The sequence below is a fragment of the Cnephaeus nilssonii genome, assembly GCF_951640355.1.
Source record: "Cnephaeus nilssonii genome assembly, chromosome: 14".
NCBI classification, from domain to species: Eukaryota; Metazoa; Chordata; class Mammalia; order Chiroptera; family Vespertilionidae; genus Cnephaeus; species Cnephaeus nilssonii.
This window is the reverse complement of record NC_137085.1, coordinates 63,442,273-63,458,889: the sequence shown is the minus strand read 5'-3', so window position 1 is coordinate 63,458,889 and position 16,617 is coordinate 63,442,273.

The following is a 16,617-nucleotide window of genomic DNA, read 5'->3' as shown; positions in this document are numbered from 1 at the left end:
AAATGTTGAGGTATGTAGTGAGAAAGCAGACCTCAAAGTTAGCCCATCTAATATCAAATTATAAGCTCCACCAAAACTTCCTCTTCCAGCATTCTTTATGTCAGCGCGTGACAACACTGCCTGCCATTGTCCCATCAGACACAGGAGTCATCCTTGAGATCTGCTTTTCGCTCATGCCCATATCACACCCACCACTGTCTTGATGACTTGTTCTCCTACATATCTCCCCCCACCCCTGCCGCTTAAACCCTCTCTTCACAGTGTGCACCTGGTCATGTGGGTCTCAGTGCTGGACACAATGTTTGGTAACCAGGACACTTAAAATGAACACTTTTTAAATTAATGAATACATAATTAAATGGGATATGCAAGAAGGCATAGCAAAAAAAAAAAAAAAAAGATTGTACAGTTCTTTGACTTTTTTCTTTTTTACTCCAAAGTATTGAACTGCAATTCACTGAATTTTTGTGTAATTATTTTTGGTTTGTTGTTAGCAAAACACTTACAAAGTAGATGGTAATATCTATAATAATAAAAGTGTAATATGCTAATTAGACCAGACGACCTTCCTGACGAAGCCTGGGCTGTGAGGGAAGCCCGGGTCCTGGATGCCATAGGGAAGCCGGTGCTGGCAGCCGGGGAAAGGAAGGCCTACTCTTGCACAAATTTCGTGCATCAGGCCTCTAGTCTTTAATAACAAAGAAGACTGAACTATAACATCAAAACTTCATATTCCTAAGTAGAAATCATGAAAGAGACATAGGAAAGGCTTGAGATCAGGGGTCAGCAAACGGAGGCCAGCACGGCAGATCCGCTTTGATTTCATGGAGCACAGCATAGCATTCTTTTCCTCTTGGCTGTGCCTGCCTTCGTGCTGCAAGGGCAGAGGGGCAGAGCTGCAGCAGGGACCGTAGGGCACAGGAGCCTAAAACACTTCCGTCGGCCTTTCACAGAAAAAGGAAAAGCTTACCAACATCTGCCTTAGGGAGTCAGGAAAAAGACCGATGTAATTTTTTAGAAGGTATATATTTATGTAATAACAGAAAGAGTGACAGAAAATAATATATTGTGTTTTAAAAATGTGTGAAATGAGATGAGAAGGGAAGGGAAGCTAAGGCCGGCATTTAGGTTAAGGCTTGTGGTGGCTGAGAGATGGCCCCAAGATAACTGGGTCCGAAGCCCTGGGACCTCTAAATGCTACCCTATTTGGAAAAGGGGTCTTTGAAGAAGTGAGTAAATTAGGGGTTTTTAAATGAGGAGATTATCCTAGAGGATCTGGAGAATACACACACACACACACACACACACACACACACGGATGTAAGGCAGGAGCAGGGGCTGGAGTGGTTCAGTCACCAACCAAGGAACCCCAAGGATTGCCCGCAGCCACCAGAGGCTGGTAGAGGCAAGTTACAGACTGTCCCCCAGGACCCCCCAGAGTGAGTTCCTCCATGATGCCACCTTGATTTTGGAATTCTGGCCTCCAAAGTTTGATGGGAAAATTTAATTTATTTATTTATTTTTATTTTTATTTTTATTTTTTTGCCACCAGATTGATGGTAATTTCTTACAGAAACCCCAGGAAACTAATCGAGTCCTGAAGAAAAAAAATTGGGCCCATCTGTGCATAGACAAAGAAGTTGGGGGTGAGATGTAATTTCATCAGAGTACATGAAGTTCCTAGAAGTTTGTATTTCGTCCCATTCAGTTTTGCCAAATACATGAGCAACTGCTGCATTAAAAAACAGCACTTAGGAATGAGTCCATTTCCCAGGGCTACCATGCCTCTTCAAAGCTCAGCGGCACCTCTCCAGATCTCTGTCACTCTCCCCTCTTAATTTTACACAAACCCGACTGTGCCTCACAAACATGATTTGCAAATCACAGGCTCTGCAGAGCATCTATTCTCAACTAAAGAAGGCACAGGGACGCAGAAAGGAGTCCCTGAATGATCTCAACTGCCACTAAACTATTTGATGAACTTAGTTAAGGCTCTTAATTTCTGGGTCATCACCTGCCCCACCCCCCCCAAAAGTCGCAAGCAAGCAAGCAGGCAAGCGAGTGGTTATTTCATCCATATGTGTCATGAGATTATTAAAACCATCATTTATGCTAATACCTGGCATTGGAATTCTTTAGTGAGGAAATTACCTTTGCTTGAGGAAAAACGCCTCACTGTGAAAGAAAAGAAGAGTCTGAAGGAATCAGAGATAAAGTGCTCTGCATAAGACAACTGGAAAAGCTTTGGGTTTTATTTTTGATCTGATGAGTGAGATGTGGGGGAAAGAGAGGAGAGGAAGACAGATTGAAAGGGACGTGAAGATGTGAGCAGGCTGGAGGGAAGGGATCCACTGGCCAACGACTCAGTCCCTGTTTCTCCAAGAGCCTCAAACTGCCCTGGTCCAGGTCACCTGCCCACGAAGACAGGGCACCCCCAGGCTTATTTCCTGACCCTTCTCCCATCACCCTAAAAAGGTGAAACAGGATTGTTTCCTGGTTCATCAGCACAGCAGCTCCGGAGAGTTGAGGGGCCCAACTTAAGAGTAAGAAACAGCTGGAAAACCAGGGCAGTTGGGCTCTGAGGCCAAGCACCTCCGTTCCTCCCAGTGAGGGCCGAGGTTCCTTGAAAAAGGAAGAGCGCACATTTTCTATGAAACAGTTCAGGTAGGAAAGGCTGAAAATGCAAGCAATGTCAGTGAGTAAGTGCAGCTGTTTGATATGGGCAGGAGGTGGCAGGGGCACAGCCTCAGGCACGGAGTTTCAGGAGAGGAGTCTGGGCACGGAAGGCAGGCTGCAGGGCCTTCACAGTGTGCGTACACTTACCCCTACCTACCACGGGCAAGGCCAGGAGCAGCCATCAGACAGAAATTTGGAAAATATCTGTGCATCTGACCCCTTCTTACCATCTCTGCTATCACTGTCCCTGTCCAAACCTCCATCTGGGACTGAGACCTCTAGCCAGGACTCAGCTGCAGCCTCATAGAGGCCTGATGACTTCCCGCCTTAGGGTCCTGGAGTTCTATGTCTAAATCTCGCCTGGTCCACGAGGCTCCCCCTGACCACCCAAATTGATGCTTCTGCTCCTCCCTTTCCCCTACCCATTCCATCCTCTTCACCTACTTTATTTTTCTTTATTTTATAGCATTTATGGCTTCAAAACATATTACTACAAAGTATCTACTGTGTTTATTGACTATTTCCCTCCACTCCCACCCTGAGAACGCAATCCTCCGTGAGGTCAGGGATCTGTGTTTTACGCCTCGATGTAAAGAATGCCTGGCATGTAGTGGCTGCTCCAAAGTATGGGATATTTAACAGTAAATGAAGGCAAATCAGGAAACTATTTTTCATTAGTAAATTCTTAACATAGGAGAATGTAATAAGGCCATGTTTTGAGGACACACCATGCATCATTGTGCTATGAAACTAGCTTTAATTAGAATTAGCACTGCTCACTCACATATGAAATAAGAGTTTGATGAGGGCCTTCGCTGCGCCAGGTACTGTAACAGTTGGGGGAATTGTTTTTAGTGGGCAAGACAGATAATTACAATAAAAAGGAAAAATTTTAGAATGTTACATTATGGTAAGTGCTAAGGAGATAATAAAGCAGCCAAAGAGGCTAAAACTGATTATACTTTTTAAGAACAATATGACATAGTATCTAATAATAAATGTGCTTGGAAATGTATAAGGCAATGGCTGAAAATTCTACATCATTTAAAAAATTGCATTTCCCTATGTGTTGGTCCCACGCCAAGCAAGTTTTAGATGTGTGATGAGCCTCTCACGAACCCACGAAGTGGTGGAGGCCTGGCTTCCCGCTCACTAGACTCCGGTTTCAAACCCACGGAGCGCGTCTTCCCACGGGCAGATGGTGCGTGCCCACCCGCGGGTGCCGCGTTGGGACCTCGCGTGCTGGCAGCGATTCCCACGCTCTCCCGTCATCGCTGACGGTGGCAGGACGCGGGCACACCGAGGGGCCCCGCACGCTGACTTCTGCCGTTCCTGTGGCATTTCACGCTCTTAGTCAGGACTGAGGCCACAAATAGCCTGGCCCCTGCAAGAGCATCATCTAGCTCCCCAACTCGTGCCGACTGATTTCAGCTTCCGCAGGCTCCCTTGCAAGAATGATAAATGCTCCAAGCAGAAAACCGATCGTGGCAGTTCTGGGCTTTTCATTATGCCTTCCAACCCACTCAAACCTCTCCCAAGCTCCTTGCTGGCTAAGCCCCCAGAATTCACCAAAAATGCCTATTCAGAGACTTGGTTTGGCCAGTGACAGTGGACAGAAATGAGATGCATGGCTTCCCAGTGGAAGCGTCCGAGAGCCTGTTGACCTGGTGTCTCCGACACAAACCCTGAACATCAGGAGAGACGGAGGGGCCAGAAGGTGACAAGTCCCTGTTAGTGTGATCCTCCAAGTAACTACAATGCCACTGCCTCTGGACATGTATGAGGAAACAAAAAGCACACACAAACCCCTTCTTTTGTTCTCAGGCACTGAGATTTGAGGGCTGTTTGTATGAGAGCATGACATAGTTTATCCCGAGGAAAGCCCCATCAAACCCGACTGTGAGCACCTGCAGCCTCCCCCCACCCCCAGCCCCTTAGGACGAACAGTGCTAAGGAACTTGGTGTCTAAGGATGGCAGGTTAAGACAATTTTAAAGATGAGGGAATTTGCACTGATGTATGAAAGAGTTGAAGTGCCTGGTGTCTATCCTGGGACCCTGACTATGAGAGAGAGTTACCTGAAAACAATATCGAAGGCTTCTGAAACATGCTGATACATCCCAACATAATTTATTTCAAGTTTCCCAAGAAAGCGGGAGGCTAACAAAAAGGTTTAATTTAAAAAATAGGTGCCCCCTGGCTGGTGTGGCTCAGGAGTTGAGCATTGTCCCATGTACCAAGAGGTCGCTGGTTCGACTCGTAGTCAGGGCATGTGCGGATTGCGGGCTCGATCTCCAGTAGGGGGCGTGCAAGAGGCAGCTGCTTGATGTTTCTCACCTCAATACTTTCTCTCTCTCTCTCTCTCTCTCTCTCTCTCTCTCTCTCTCTCTCTTCCTCCCTCTCCCTTGCGCTCTCTGAAATCAATAACAACATATTTTTTAAAATAGTTACAACAATAGAAGCCCTTGGAGCAGGCGTCCTCAAACTACGGCCCACGGGCCACATGCGGGTGTTTTTGCAGTTCTGTTTTTTTACTTTAAAATAAGATATGTGCAGTGTGCATAGGAATTTGTTCATAGTTTTTTTTTTTTTTTTAAACTATAGTCCGGCCCTCCACGGTCTGAGGGACAGTGAGCTGGCCCCCTGTTTAAAAAGTTTGAGGACCCCTGCCTTGGAGTAATAGAGGAGCAAAGGAAAACAGAAAAGTTTCCTGGTGCACTTGGGCCACGTCAGCAGGTCTTAAGGTGATCTTGGAAGCAGTGGCCATGACTGACCCACAAGGGCAGGATGAGCAATGGTGCTCCCGTTTGAGGCAGCCGCATCCTCATGAAATGAGCTGCAGGAAGGACGTCTGCTGTTAGCACCTTCTATGGCTGAGCAGTGATTAATCCCAGAGCCTACAGCAGAATTCTATTTGCTCCAGGAACAGCTGATGAGCTATGCCAGGATACTGCATTGGGGTGGGGGTGGAGGGAGGGGCGTTGTGTCCCAAAAATTCCACCATGGAGGCTCAGACCCAAAATAAGATTTTATTGTCATAATGATTGCTACCCTGATTACTGACAGTCTTACCCTAGACTGGCCTGGGAAATTAAGAATTCACGTAAAAAAAAAAAAAGATGCATGTTTATAGAACCATCAAGAAGAATCTGGAATCTGTTGTAATAACCAGGCATAAAAGTTTAAATAAAACAATGCATTCATTGGATCTTAATGAAACAATGGATGCATTGGGTCTTTAAATCAGCGCTTTAATGGTAATTACTTGGAAGCCAAACTCATCTTCCTCCACATGGGAGAGCTGAACAGCAGTAAAATAGCATAAAAAGTAAAGCCATGGCATACCCCACTAAGAACACATTATACTTTTAGGGACATCTTTATTTATATTTTCACAGTATTTTCTTTGACGTTTACATACTAGTACATGGAGATTATTATCCAAATACCAAGAATGTCGAGATAGCTCTTGTCTTAGCCCCCTCAGCCTGCACGCTGCTTTGGGTAGAAATGGGTGCGAAGTCTAGAACAGTCATTCCAGGAATTGCGTCTGAGCTATGGCTCCTATCACAGCTCCCAGGCAGCATGTGAATCTACTTCCCTTCAATCAGCACAGAGAGATGGAACGGAGCCCACTTAGTGCATGGCTGCCAGCCCTCTTCGTCTGCCTCCCACAGACACGCACACAGGAACGCTGGCAGCTGCCTTCTCCCTTCCTGCCATTCTCCCAAGGCAAGGAGTAGGCAGGTGCGGGAGCGAGGGGGAAGCACGGGCTGCCAGAGCACAAGCCACAGCCAGTCTTGCCCTTGCAGCCCCCACCCCCAGTGCCCAGCGTTCCCCTGGGGCTCTCGCGGGGTTGAAGGTTGAGAAATAGGATTTAGCGCCTAAGCAAGGTGTCCCAGGGGAAAGGCAGGCCCCGGCAACCAGGGCTGGATTAGAAGCAACAAATAAATGAGACGATCTTGCCCTGATTAAACCTTCTGATCTTTGAAAGAGAGAATGAGGAGTTAGGCAACATTTTGCACTAAGCACAGAAAGTCTCCCTGAACAAGGTCAGAGGTGATCGAGGAAGAGTTCGGCAAAGAGGGGGTGAGAAAAGCAAAGGGGAAAATACATTTGACACTGGCGGACTTCTTCAGTGTCCCCGATGGGAAGAATCCTATGCTGGGGCAGTGACACATGCCCAGGCAGGCAGTTTTAATTGGCAAGACAACGGACCAACTTGGGATCATGGTCTACTTCCCTGACTAATAAATGTCCCAAATGCCCCCAGCACACGCTGTCAGAACAAATCTAGCTTTCCTCTGACTTCTGTTGATAGGTGGTAACTCTCAACTCAACCAAACAAATTCTGAAGCTCCGAACAATCAAAAAAATGTCAGGAAATATCTACAGCAGAATCCTCAACCTCAAACACACACTCTAAACAGTGTGAGGGACAGGGCCCCTCGGTTAAATGACACAAGGCAAGCTAGATGAGCAGCTCAAAGGTCTCACCTACAGCTAGAGAACTGCCTTCTTTAATTGACTCATTCCCTTGTTTCTCAGATGGATGTACTATGCGTGATGTAAGAGCAAGCATGTCAAACTCGTGGCCAGTATCTTGTTAGATACTATGATTTGTACACTTACAGAGTTTACAGACTATCAGGAAAAAGGGGCAATACAATAATTATAATACAGTAAAATTACAAAATAATAATAATAATAATAATAATAATAAGATATATCTTGTGATAATAGGTTCCTAGTGAAGCCTCTAAAAACAAAGCCAGAGCAGCATTATACAAACCAGAGGAAAAGTGGAAACAACCCAAACATCCACCATAAGGACGTGGTATATCCATACAAAGGAATATTATTCAGCCATGAAAAGGAATGGAGTATTGCTACAGGCTACAACATGGATGAACACTGAAAACATTATGCTAAATAAAAGAGGCCAGATACAAAAGGCCACATATTGTATTATTCAATTTATATAAAAGGTGGTAATAGGAAAATCCATAGACCCAGGAAGCAAAGTAGTGCAGCCGAAGGCTGGAGGATGGGAGGAATTGAGAATGACTAATGGGTACAAAGTTTATTTTAGGATGATAAGAATGTTCTCAAATTAGATAATGGTAATAATTACACAACCTTGCAAATATACTAACATGATCTATTCCATGCTCTCCACCACGCACTAGCCTACACTCACATTAAACAGTTTTCCTACCACACATTGGTCTATATTCACACTAATGTTCAGAGTTTTCCAAATATTCCATGTCTTTCTTGCTTCTATGCCCGATGACGCTACTCCCTTGCCTGTATCTCCCCTTTTCCCATTCCCCTACCTCCGTGGTCGGCAAACTGTGGCTCGCGATCCACGTGCGGCTCTTTGGGCCCTTGAGTGTGGCTCTTCCACAAAATACCATGGCCTGGGCGAGTCTATTTTGAAGAAGTGACGTTAGAAGAAGTTTAAGTTTAAAAAATTTGGCTCTCAAAAGAAATTTCAATCGTTGTACTGTTGATATTTGGCTCTGTTGACTAATGAGTTTGCCGACCACTGCCCTACCTCAATCTTACATGCTGCCTAGGATTCAGCTCCAGCGGAATCTATCTCAGAACGCCTCCCTGATGTCCCCCTGTCCTGCCTCGCAGTGTGGGCGAGGGCCCCCATCCTTATCTAGTAACCTGCCACCCTGTTGTTACCATTGTTTGCTTACCAATATGTCTCCCAGCCTAGACTTAGTTCCTAGAAGGTAGAACCATAGCATTTACACCCCTAATACTCCTAATACAGTATCAAGCATTGAATAAATGTTAACTGAGTACAAGAATAAATGAATAAATGAATTCATAATTTAGTCATAATTGTATTCAGCACTTCATTGCAACTATTTTAATTACCAACTTCTGAAATTTCCTCAAAATTTAAGAACATAAAGTCAAATGATTACATTTGATGAGAAACACCATTAACTTCATTTAAATAAAACTCAGCACTATTATCACATGTAATTTATAACAAAGTTAATCCAACTCATACTTAATGATATGAATAATCATTATAGTGCTGTAAATTCATTGGGCATAAAAGTCAGACAGTTAACATAAATGGATTTAAGTAATGTAGCCTGTGTGTAAGCCAAGCACATAGTTTCTAGAACCCACCGAGGGAGAAAAGAAAAGGGACTGAGCAGAGGAGGCGGCTGCTCTGTCTGATTCCCGAAACAGGAGGTGAAGTGGTTTCTGGGGCAGGAGCAGCCAATATCCTGCATTTTCAAGAGCTAAGAGCCACAAAAGTCATTCTTGTCCATTTGCTGATTCACCCATTAACCCTGACACTGACCTAAAAGAAGAATGGAAGAAGTTAGTCATTGCTTTAAGTCTTTCTCCCCAGCTAGAGAGTGCTTGTGTGGCATTCAATAGTTCAAAAAGGGACAGAAGAGTCCATTCCAGCATCAAGAATTAGACAGGTACCTGGCTGATTTGATTACACAGAAGTAGGTTAACCTCTCAACTAGCGAATTCTAGAGCAATTAAGCCATAGAAATCCTGTACTCAAAGAAGGGCTAACATCTGACTGCCTTGGCAAGAAACCCCAACATATGAGAGAAACCAAAGCACCATTTTGATCTGTCCTGATTCTCCCTCTTTTCCTCTCAGATAAAGATCCTAATTATATACTGGCTATGACTCTATGAGTCATTAATTTACTACAACCTTCCAAGTTAGTCAGTTCTGTGGAGAACTGCAGTGCAGGATGCATAGCAATGTGCTCAAGGTTATAGACCTAGTACCAGCTGCCTCCCACGGAAGGAATAACAAGTCATATTGGATCACAGAGATCCAATTGGATCAAAAGAGAAAAAGAGGATGGAAGTTAGGGTTTCATAGAGTCAAGCTAAAGAATGGCTTGCTGAGCTCCTGAAGGGCACAAGAGAGAACCTTAAAAGTTGGGAGAGAGGCCGAAAAAGGGAGGAAGAAAGCAGAAAGAAAACTGGACATTTTTCTTCTGCGTTTAAGTTTAATAAACAGAAAGCGCCAACTTACAATTTTGTAGTTAAAATTCGTAGGGACCATTTTATGTGTGTACACTCCTTGCTTGGAAACTAGTGTCATCTTCAGAAATACGTTGGTTATTAAAATAAATAAACCTAACATTTACTCTCTGTCCAGGAATACCTATAGTATATTTCAAATTAGGTATAGGTAACTATCATTTTTTTTCTTCAGGTTTGATTTCAACTTCAGCAAGGTTTCTGGTTGGAACACAAGTTTAATAATTATGATTTCTTAGGAATAACATTCTTTTCAGCATATTCATTGCAATTTTTTGCATTCTTTCTATTAGCATGAGAAAGTCATTTTATTTAGTTCATTTAAATTATTTTAAAATTGGCAGACTAGATATTTGGGGTATAATTGGGACTCCCACACATCTTAATTCATTTGGGATCCAATTAAATTATTTTGATATTCTAAAATGCTTAGCTCCCACTCGTCACTTTTCCCATTCCAAAGTGAATCTCCTATTTCTATCTACTATGAAGGAGAGAAAGTTAAGACAATTAAATAAAGTGCTGGGAGTGTAGTCAAATGAATCTGTTTTGTTCCCAACTACATGAACTTGGACTTATCACCAATCCGTGTGTCTGTGCCCTCATTTGATAAAAAGAAAGACTGGTATTAGAGGTCATATTATTCCCTTGACTCAAAAGGAAGATACTTGATACAAGTTTTATTAGACTGGAAACTCCTTGAAGGTCACACTCATCCTTCAATACCATGAACATTACTAGTTTGTTATCCTTCCCATTCACACCACCTGATCCAACACTCTCAAGGGCAGAACAGTGGTGATTAAATTATTTTGGCTTCCTTGGTGTGCTTTCTAAGGCCTGGAGAGAGCTAGTGATACCACCCACTCTCACACAGTGCTTCCGGAGTACACTGCTCAGTTAGGCACATATAACCCTGGCTACTGTCTAGTTTGCAGACAACAGCATTAGAAGTCCACTGAGCAATAGAGAAGACTGACACACAGTTCAGAGCTGCTCAGGAAATGTGCCGGATTCCGGATGTCCTTCTGGTCTTTACATTTGTTTATGAGAGATCCTGAGAAATCTTGCTTTAAAAAAGTCATGCTTAACTTTGTTATACCCTGCATTTTCCAAATTTATCGGACCACAAAAGCTTTTCTACAAGGAATAATAAATAACATCCTAAAGAACAAACTTTGGGAAACCTTATTATAAAAGAGATACAGATTGAACATTGAGAATCTGGACCTTTTCTGGTAGTTTAAAATGAGGAATTCATATTTTACATGTTACTTTTATTTTCCACAAAAGAGAATTTTTATTTTGCAAAAATAATTTAAAAAACCCTTTCAATTGCAAATAAGGAAAAAATCCCTAAAAATCATCAAAAGCCCACTCCTTAGGAAAAAAATATCATATTTAGTGTTTGGTCAATATCCTGTTAGTATATCCAGAGATGTGTGTATATAAATTTTTTTATTCCAACAAATGATAGATTAACCATCATAAATCTATTAGCAAATCCTATCCTATCTAATAAAGATGGAATATGCAAATTGACCGTCACACTGCCACAAAGATGGCAGCGCCCAGTCCCCTCAGCCCTGCTGGAGATTACTATGGCAAGTGGACCGAGAAGGTTTTCAGCAAGTGTGAGAAGCAAGAGTGAGAAGAGAGGGTAAGAAGCAAGCCTTGGCGAGATCGAGGGAGAGCCGGTGGGCTCAGGGCCGCTGCCACCCTGGGAGGCCCTCGGAGTTCGGTTCTGAAACCGCAGGTGCCCGCTCCAGCATGGGCTGGGGAGGGAGCGGTGCTGCCGCCTGCCCAGCACCAGGTCCCTGGTTAAGGAAGTGGGTCCAAGTTGCAGCCACGGGACCTGGCGGGGCTGTCTCACCCCGGACCATCCATCGTGGCTGAGCCCTGGTGGGGGCAGCAAGCGTCTCCAGGATCACTGTCTGCCCCCGGGCCACCTGCGGACACTGGTGGAGCGGGCGTGGGTTGAATATTTTAATGAAAATGGGACGCCTGTGGCCCGTGCTGCCGCGCCCTGGTCCCTGGCGAGGAGAGGGCAGCGGGATCAGGGGCGTAGCCTCGGGACCCCGTTAGGAGGCACCGGGGCTCGGGAGGGGCTGGGAGCTGAGGGCCCCGGTTGCTGGGCTGACAGCAGGACGGACCCGAGGTGCCTCCAGTCGCCATCACCCACCCAGTGCTGGGCCATGGGCCCTCACTCCGGAGCTCAGCCATGGGAGGCACCGGCCTCGGGATGTTTTTCCTGTTATCTAGCTGGAAGTAGATGGCAGTTGACTTAGAATCGTGATTGTAATTTAATTTCAACAAACTCAGAGCTATTTTCTTTCCAAATACATCAGGGACCAGGAAACATTCAAAAAACTGGGGAACCATTCCCAAATCAGGAAGGGAAGTCACAGGGTGTATGCTATTGCTACGAATACAGTATTTCCTACTACTTACAACATATACAATGTAATGTATTAGATGCCTTCCTATCGCATGAAGTACGGGGACCCTCAGCTCCCAGCCCCTCCCAAGCCTCAGTATTCTCATAGAGTAATACTGGTTATATATGTTATAGTTATAGTGGTATGTCATATCCTATCTATACTAATAAAAGGGTAATATGCTAATTAGACCGGAGACCTTCTGGGAGACCTACCGGATGTCCTTCCGGATAAAGCCATGGTGGCGGGGCCAAGGCAGAGGTAGTTAGGGGTGATCAGACCAGGAGGGGAGGGCAGTTAGGGGTGATCAGGCTGGCAGGGGGGCAGTTGGGGGCGAGCAGGCTGGTGGGGGAGGCAGTTGGGGGCGATCAGGCTGGCGGGGGGGGGCAATTGTGGGTGAGCAGGCCAGCAGGCAGAGTGGTTAGGGGCAATCAAGCAGACAGACAGGTGAGTGGTTAGGAGCCAGCAGTCCCAGATTGCAAGAGAGATGGCAGTCCCAGATGGGGTCCCAGATTGGAGAGGGTGCAGGCCGGGCTGAGGGACCCCCATCCCCGTGCACGAATTTCACACACCGGGCCACTAGTACTATATATAAGGCAAAACTATTGAAATATTCTCTTTAAAATCAGGCATAAAACATTCCCTGTTATCATAGATACTATTACACTAAAAGTATATACTTTGAAAAGAGTGAAAATATAAAATTGACAAATATGCAGTTAAACTGACCAACAGCAAAAGATACTAAATTACTAAAATTGAGAGTGAAAGAGGGAACATTACTACTGACCTTACAGAAAGGAAAGGGTCTATAAAAGAATACTATGAATAACTGATGCAAAAAATTAATTACTTAGATTAATTAAACAAAAAAACTCCTAGAAAGACAGACACTATGAAAACTGACTTAAGAAAAAAATTTGAATAAGTCTATCAAAGGTAAATCCCAGGCCCAGATGGCTTCTCTGGTGTAATCTATCAAATGTTGAAAGAAGAATTAATGCCAACTCTTCACAAATACTTCAAAAACATAGAAAATGAGAGAATACATACCAACTTATTCTTTGAGGTTAATATTATCCCAATTCTAAAATCAGACAAAGACACTAGAAGATAAGGTAACTGTAGATCAATGTCTCTTAGAATTAGATGCAAAAATCTTTAACAAAATACTAGAATATATATATATATAATTTAATAAACATATCTACCTATATTCAGTTTAAAATTCTGTATCTATTTAGAGAGAGAGAATTACAAATAATGACTAATGGCACTAATCCCATCAATGCTAGGTAACAAACTCAAAACATTCTTGAAAGAAATTAAAAGTCTATAGGAAGATTAAAGACATCCCAATGTCATGAGTTAGAAGACAATATTGTTGAGAAGGCATATTCCCCAGATCTTTTGATCTATAGAGTTAACACAATCCCTACCAAAAATTCCAACTTACTTCTTTGCAGAAATGGGTAAGCTGATCCTAAAATTCATATGGATGAATCATCTAGAGTAATATTGAAGAAAGAAAACAAAATTGGAAAACTCATATTCCTAATTTCAAAATGCACCTATAAAGCTACAATATTCAAGACAGTGTGAAAAAAAAAAAAGACAGTGTGGTACTAGCATAAGAATAGACATAGACCAATGGAATAGAATTAAGAGTTCATAAATAAACCCATGTCTCTATAAACAATTGAATTTTTTAAATTGTTGACACTATTACAAATGTCCCCAATTTTCCCCTCCTTTGCCCAATTGAATTTTACAAGTGTGCCAGGACCATACAATGGGGAAACACTCTTTTCAATCAATGACGCTGGGAGAACTGGATAGCTGCAGTTCACACCATATGCAAAACTTAACTAAAAATGGGTCAAAAGTCTACCTCACACCATATTCAAAACTTAACTAAAAATGGATCAAAAGTCTAAATATAAGAGCTAAAATTACAAAACTCTTAAATAAACCGTAAGTGTTGACCTTCATGACTTTGGATCAGGCAATGGTTTCTTAAATATGCCACTAAATGCACAAGCAATCAAACACAGATCAAAATTGAAAACTTTTGTGTATCAAAGAACATTATAAGAAAGTGAAAAAATAACCAACAACCCACAAAATGGGAAATACTCACAAATCATATATATATGATAAGGTACATGTATCTAGAATATATAAAGAACTCTTAAAACTCATTGTGTGTGGGGAGGGGAGGTGGAGGGAAAGAGGACATAGAGAGGATAAATGGTGATGGGGAAAATAAAATAAAATAAGCAGAAAACTCATTAGTAAAGAGACAATCAAATTAAAAAAATAAACAAAGATATATAATTTACCAATAAGCACCTAAAAAGATGTCTAGCTTCATTAACTACGATATAACACAAACCAAAACCACAATGGATACCACTTCACACTCACCAGGATGGCTATAATTAAAATGACAGCTAATATTGGTGAGGACTTGAAGAAATTGTAACCCTCATATACCCTCTGTCAGGCAAGATGAAGGAATAAAAATGGGGTACCTAATGCCCACAATTTTATTGTGAATTGATAACGTAGGAATGTAAAATGGTACACTCTTTGGGAACAGTCTGGCACTTCCTCAAAAGGTAAATGAAGAGTTACCATATAACCTAGGAATTCCACTCTTAGGTATATATCCAAGGGAAATGGAAACATGTTCACATAAAAACTTGTATAAGAAGGTTGATAGCAGCATTATTCCTAATAGACAAAAGGTGGAAACAACCCAAATGTCCATTAACTGATGAACGGATAAGCAAAACATGGAATATCCATACAATCAAGTATCATTCATCCATAAAAAGGAATGAAGTTATGTTTATGTTAAGACACGGAATAATCTCTAAAACACTATACTAAGTAAAAGAAGCCTGACCCAAAAAGCCACATATTGAATGACTACATTTATGTGAAATGTTCAGAACAGGCAAACCTACAGTAACAGAAAGTGTATTAATGATTGCCTAAGGCTTTCTGAGTTGAGAAGATATAGAGAGTGACTATAATGGATATGGGATTTCTCTTTGAGATGATAAAATATTCCAAAATTGATTAAAGTGATGGTTTTACAACTCAATATGTCAGAAACCATTGGATTGGATTGTACTCTGAGTGAACTGCATTATATATTAATTATTAATAAACCTGTTGAGAAAGAGAGAAAAGGATGAGAACTGTGCAATGCACCACATCTCTCACTATTTTCATATTAGGTGCCACTAGCTTTAAAGCAATTCTTGACGTAGTTCCTCTCTGATTTGTTGAACATGTGTATATGTTGTCTATATGTAAGATCCTACAGTTCTCATTTACCATCAACTCACCAGATAATCTGAGTTTTTATGTATTTAATTAGAAAATAAAAAAAGAGTAAGTAGCAGCACATGGCCGTTACTGGGAGCTTGGCTCCTCTGCGCCATGGAGATTACTCTGGGAAAAAATGGGCAGAACAGAAGAAACAAGTTGAAGTTGGGATATGCCACTGTTTTCAAGGACAAAGCAGGCACCATCTGTAACACCCACCTTTACTTAGCAATAAAGACTGCTTTTAGAGGAAAACACCTCTTGAGCTGAGTCTAATAGGCCCCTCCGATAGAAGGGGGGACTCAGCCTCCCACTTGACTCTCCAGAAGTGGATTTTGCACGTTTCCATGCAACCCAGAATTGAGCCACATTGTCTAATCACAATAAAATTGTGGGCTTTAAGTACCCCATTTTTATTTCTTCATCTTGCCTGCCAGAGAGTCTATTGAAGAACCAAATAATAGAGGTAAATGTGGATGGCCTACGGCTGCTTCCTTATTTAAAAAAAAAAAAAAAAGGAAAAAAAAAAACAGAAAGAAATGGTCTCCAATTATACACATTAGCCATAATTTTGGCCTTTGGATGATCAGATAATGTTTCTGCCCATTAAATAAATTCTTGTGGCAAGTCCTGCTTTTCAATGTCAAAAATAACAGCTTCCAATTAACCATCAAAAGCTTTTCCAGCATCTGGAGACAGGAGTAAATTGCAGTCTTTTGATATTGGTAGCTTTTGACATTATATTAAACAATCTTCTAGGGTCGTCATAGCCCATTCTCCTTTGTAGAGATATCTATTGGTTTGTGTTTATTAATTGTTTTAGCTGGCAATCTAATCTTTCAGCCCAATTTCTACATTTATTATATGTGAGGAAAATCCAGGGGCATTTTTGCTACCATGCAATAATCTTCACGTCCTGTTTCCAGGCGGACAAGGCTGGGGACTCTTCTCTAAAGTGTAGGAAGTTCTTTGCCTTTTCTACCTTTAAAAAGTCACTCCTGCACAGGGTCACATGCTGCCGTCTCAGCATCGGCAACGCGAAGGGTGCTATGCAGACAACTAATCGGATGATGCAGATTGCTGTCATCTTTTCCACAAGGGAAGGTAAATAGCAGA